Raw genomic sequence first — 5,093 nt, forward strand, 5'->3', positions numbered from 1 at the left:
GGAGGTGGTTCAAGCACCTACATTGAACACCTTCAAGAGCAAATTGGATGCTTATCTTGCTGGGATCCTATGACCCCAGCTGACTTCCTGCCCTTTGGGCGGGGGCTGGACTCAATCTTCTGAGGTCCCATGTCTATGAATCTATGAATCTCACGGGGCTCCTGGGGGAGCCAAGATTTTAGTAGTGAAGCAAGTAGCAGCAGTAGCTAAACCCCATGGCTCCCAGAGCCAACATCTGCTTAGGGAGTATGTGGGTTAATACTTCATTGGCTCACCCCGCTGCTGAAATCCCAGGTAAGGATCCCTGTTGGGGACTTGCTTCAGCAGTCACAGGGCAAGCATTGGCAGCATTAACCCATTCAACTCCCTAACCCGACATAGTGCCTCAGGCAGCTGCAGGCACTAACATCACTGCCACTGGAAGTGGGTCTGATCCAGCCCCCAAGGAGCTCTGTGGTCCTGATCTGCCCTGTAGGACCAAATAAATGTGACCCCCCGGTCTAGGGTCTGCATGGAGATGCTCCGAACCTTTCAGCACTGCATGCAATAGAGGGATAGTGCCTGTAACTATGCAGGCAACGTGAATATTTGAGGGATCCGAGTAACAGCAGGACACGCTGAGACTAGGAAATAGCCATAGCAGAGGGGTGGGGAGGGGTTTGTCTTCCTCAGAAGCACTGGGTGTTGGCTGCAGCCAAGGCTGGGGATTTTGACTGGTGTGCTGATGCTTCTGCTGAGACACACCTGGAGGTTTCTGGTTCAAGCATCTTGCTTCTGCCTCTGCTTAGGATCAGACTGAATGCCACATTTGGGATTGGGAAGGAATTTTACACCATGGCCACATTTATACAGACTTTGTAGGATTTTTGCCACCTTCTGCAGTATGGGGGCACCATCATCTTGGATCTCTCAACTGTATTTGTAACATATATTCTTTCCTTGCAGTGGTAAGACATTCACCATGCCCTTGTCCCCAATCCTTTACTTGTGGCAGGTTAGGGTTTTCTTGGTGTTTTGGAATATTGTGCCTCGTTGTTCAAGGGAGTTTTTTGTGTGGTTTTCAAAATAAGTTACACACAATATTATAGGATGCATTAGTTCAAGAGGATTCTGCCCTGAGCAGGGAACTGGACTAGACCTCCTGAGGTCTCTTCTAGCCCTACTTTTCTAAATTCATTCTCCTGCTTTGCTAAAGAATTCTTTGTAAAGGACATATTTACTTGCAAAAATAGCATGCCTGAGTGATTATACCAAACAGTAAGTAAAATCTTTTATTTAAAGGGAAAAAAACAAAAAAAAACAAGATTACAAGATTAACTTCAAATGGTTTAAATCTGGGCCAGACTGGCATCTGTCTAGGATGGATTAGGAAGAGTGTATTCTGCACCTCTGCAGGAGATTGGACAAGTGGATGCCTGGAGTCCCTTCCAACCTTAAGACCACCAGGTTTCTTACCTGCTGATTTGAACCCCAAGGAATTATTCTGATTCAAGTCAATCCACTAAAACTGGAGAAGATGCCTACAGTGGGCATACTTAAATTGCTTCAACCCTGACCTCATCAATTAGCCTAATTCAGCAGTTTACTTACAGAAGCTAAATTTATTTGAGGGATAAACTGGTTTAAGTACATCATAGGTACGTACCGGTTTAAATGTATTGATTTAGATTATTACACCTATTTAGGGACTTAAAAGCACTAAGTAATTTGGAAAATCATCTTCCTTTTTTTTTTTTTTTTTTTTTAACTGGTTCACAGGAAATCAATAAGATTTACACATGAATTAAGCAAACAGAACTGAAGGCTTACAATTTTCACCAAGCAGAGTTACTTGTATAAACTAATGCTCAGTTAATTCCTGCTCTAATAAATATAAGTATTTCTTTCTTGGAGAAGCAAAGTCTGTCTGTTTATATCTTTTATTGGACCAACTATATAGACAGAAGAGAGATTAGACAAGCTTCTCTGCACAGAATACCTTCTCTCAGGTCTGGGAAAGAAGCAGACCTGAGAAATCTTTTGGGGTGTCAGCACTATAAACTATATTGAGGCAATGGGCAGATTTCAGATGTGGAGTATTACTGGCAGCCATTAGCAATTTCCTTCATTCAGAGAAGTGAATGAAGCTCCCGAGTCAGCTACCCAGATGCAAGGATCTCCATCTGTCCTCACCCTCCTCACCATTTCTCTTTTCTGGCTTCTTTGTTTTTCACCAATTAATATTCCTTGAAGTTTTGGAACTCGTGACGGGGGGTTCAAAAGTTGTGTCAAATACTGGTATAAGACCTGAGAGACATCCACTTAAAGGCGCGATGGGATCTCACCTCCGATCCCAACAGTCATGCCTCCTGCTATGCTGATGGCACTATTGGGAATCACAGTCCAATCATGCCATGTTGCCAAGGGAGGGGGAGCACAGGATCATGATCCCAGGCCCTGTCTGTACTAGCAGGTTGGGTGCCCGACAATCAACTGGATTGTCTGCTGGATCCAGTGACCCTTGGGGCCATTCGAGCCCCACTGTGGTCCTTGGAGCCAGCTGATTGTCAGCAGACCAGGATTGCCCTACCAGGGCAGTCCCAATCTGCAGTCAGCTGGCAGGGAGGTTTAAGCCCCAGAGTGGTCCCTGCTGGCTGATGATCAGCAGATTGGGATGGCGCTGTGGTTTGAGCCCTGGGCTGTCCTGAGCTCCCATCCACTGGCAGAGACTGGGATTCAAGTCCCAACGATCAGCTGATCAGGACTGCTCTGGGGTTACCACCCACAAAGATATTACACATTTTTTTCAAGTAATATCTTTGTGGCTAGTTTGCGATTGTATAGCACCATCAATTCTGTGAATGTGTGGCCAATTGCTATTCCTGGTGCAATTCACACCTTAATCCTGCCACAAATACAATGTGCACCAAAGGTGTAACTGTGCACAGTAAGGATTTAACTAGCACTACTATCCATCTCAGTTAAAAAAAAAACAAAAACAAAAACAAACAAACAAACAAAAAAAAACCCACACAAAACCCCCTCAAAAAACCACACTTCTCACTGAAAACTGTAAACAAGTAAGCATCAAAGCACAAAATAAGGCTTTAAGCTATCTCTGGCCACCGCAGGCCACTATTTCTGTTTGCCAGAGCCAAGAGTTTAAGAGTAGCAAGCTGATTAAATCACTCCTTATTTCTTCCTCCATAAAAGCTCAGAATTTCCTTTCACTGTAATCCAGCATAAACAAACTACAGCTGGTGCTAAGATTTGCAATGATACCAGTTCACATCTTTGCAAAAGCTGTCTGTCATCATCTTTGGGAAACTCAGAACAATTTAGGCAGCTGTAATTAAAAATGACAGTATATATCCAGCATACTTGTCATATTGCGTGGCTCCCTTTATGTAAATACTTCCCGTCTTCATCATTGGTTATTAAATATGAACAAACAACTTTCTCTGTAAGGATCTTTCTGTTAGCACAGATATTATAATAGTATCATGCTATTATTTAAGGGATTACCAGAGATAAACTACTCAAATATTCTGAAAACAACATATTAAAATCACTTTCTCTCTCGCTAGTGGCCACATAATCACTCTACGTAATTACTTATCTAACCAATTTCCAGCAGGACTGTAGATAAGCATTTCCAGCTGCAGCCAGCATGAAAGCCTCTGCATATTGCCTCCTAGATTGCTGTAAGGAGATATTGCAAGTATTGCTCCCTGCCTAGGGATCCGACTTATCAACTTTACAGTAAGCACAATCATTTCTGCCAGAGGCCTTTAGAGGTGAACAGGCTACTGTAAATACACCTTCCTATGAAACAATACAGCATTGCTTTGAGCCAAGTATTTTAATCTTTTCCACTACCACCTTTAAGTAGAATAGACTTTCCACCAACATCATCATCAGTATGTCGTTAGACCACAGTTTAGATTCTTTAATAACACAGTCAGTATTGATATCAGGTTCTTTTGTGACAGCCTTGGAAACTGAAATCTCTGTTTATCCATATTATGCACACCTAATAAACAGCAACTGGACAAAATTTCTCCACGCTGGCTTGCCAAATGCCCCCTGAAAGTACTTGAGCCTTCCTGAGTCTTCATTTGTGGTCTTTATCTGGAGACTGTCCATGGCAGTGCTTGATGGTGCTGGTCTCTCTGTCATGAACTGCACTGAGAAGGAAGCCAACTGAAACTTAAATCCCTCTTCCCCAAGATGGAAAAAAAATAACACCCACAAAATGATTCTGGATGATGAATACAGAATGCTTTGATTCAATCTGGAACCTATTAACAAGGAATACTTATCAACCTGCCTAAAAGGTAGGAGATTTGCAGGCAGCAAGAGTAATGAACAAAAGTTAATATTCCCCGTTTCCAAAATTTTCACTCACTTACATAAGGAATCACATTTAATATAGTTCTCAGCCATTGTGTAAAAAAAATTTAATCTCACCCCCCGGTAGGGGAAAAGAACTGGGACCTTCTTGAATACTTTCTGACAGAAACAGTCAACAGCTCCTCCAAGAAAGGAATTAGACCTTCAGAGCATGCAATAGTTCAGATAGCATTAAAGAAATCAGTCACTGGCATGAGTAATCTAGGTAAATGTCACCTCTGTGGAAACACTTTGCCAAGTCAGTCAATTGAAAAGCAACTGAATGGTCTCCAGGTGACATCTTTTATTTGCTAATATCCATGAGCCATCTCAGTCGGTGTATGAAAACTCCTTAAAATGACTCAGTTCCTCCCCTTCAGACCAAACGCTGCGTAGTTATTATGGAGGATGATCAAGGTACAAGCCTAAGGTTTAAGATATCCAGGGCCACGCTCCTGTACTTGACTTCCTGCGCATCTTTGGAAAGCCACTGAGGGTTTTTTTTAAAGGTGCCTCATTTCCATTAAAACCCATGTTGAGGTAGAAAGAGACTTGAGGGTCATCACTGACCACAAGATGAACATGAGCCTGCAATGTGATGCTGTGGCTGGTAAAGTAACCAAAATGCTGGCTTGCATCCATAGATGCTTCCCAAGCAAATCCTGGGACGTTGTTCTCCCCTTGTACTCGGCCTTGGTGAGGCTGCAGCTGGAGTACTGCGT

This window comes from Gavialis gangeticus, unplaced genomic scaffold (genome assembly GCF_001723915.1).
Source record: "Gavialis gangeticus isolate Ggan-Ray unplaced genomic scaffold, GavGan_comp1, whole genome shotgun sequence".
In the NCBI taxonomy this organism is placed as follows: Eukaryota; Metazoa; Chordata; order Crocodylia; family Gavialidae; genus Gavialis; species Gavialis gangeticus.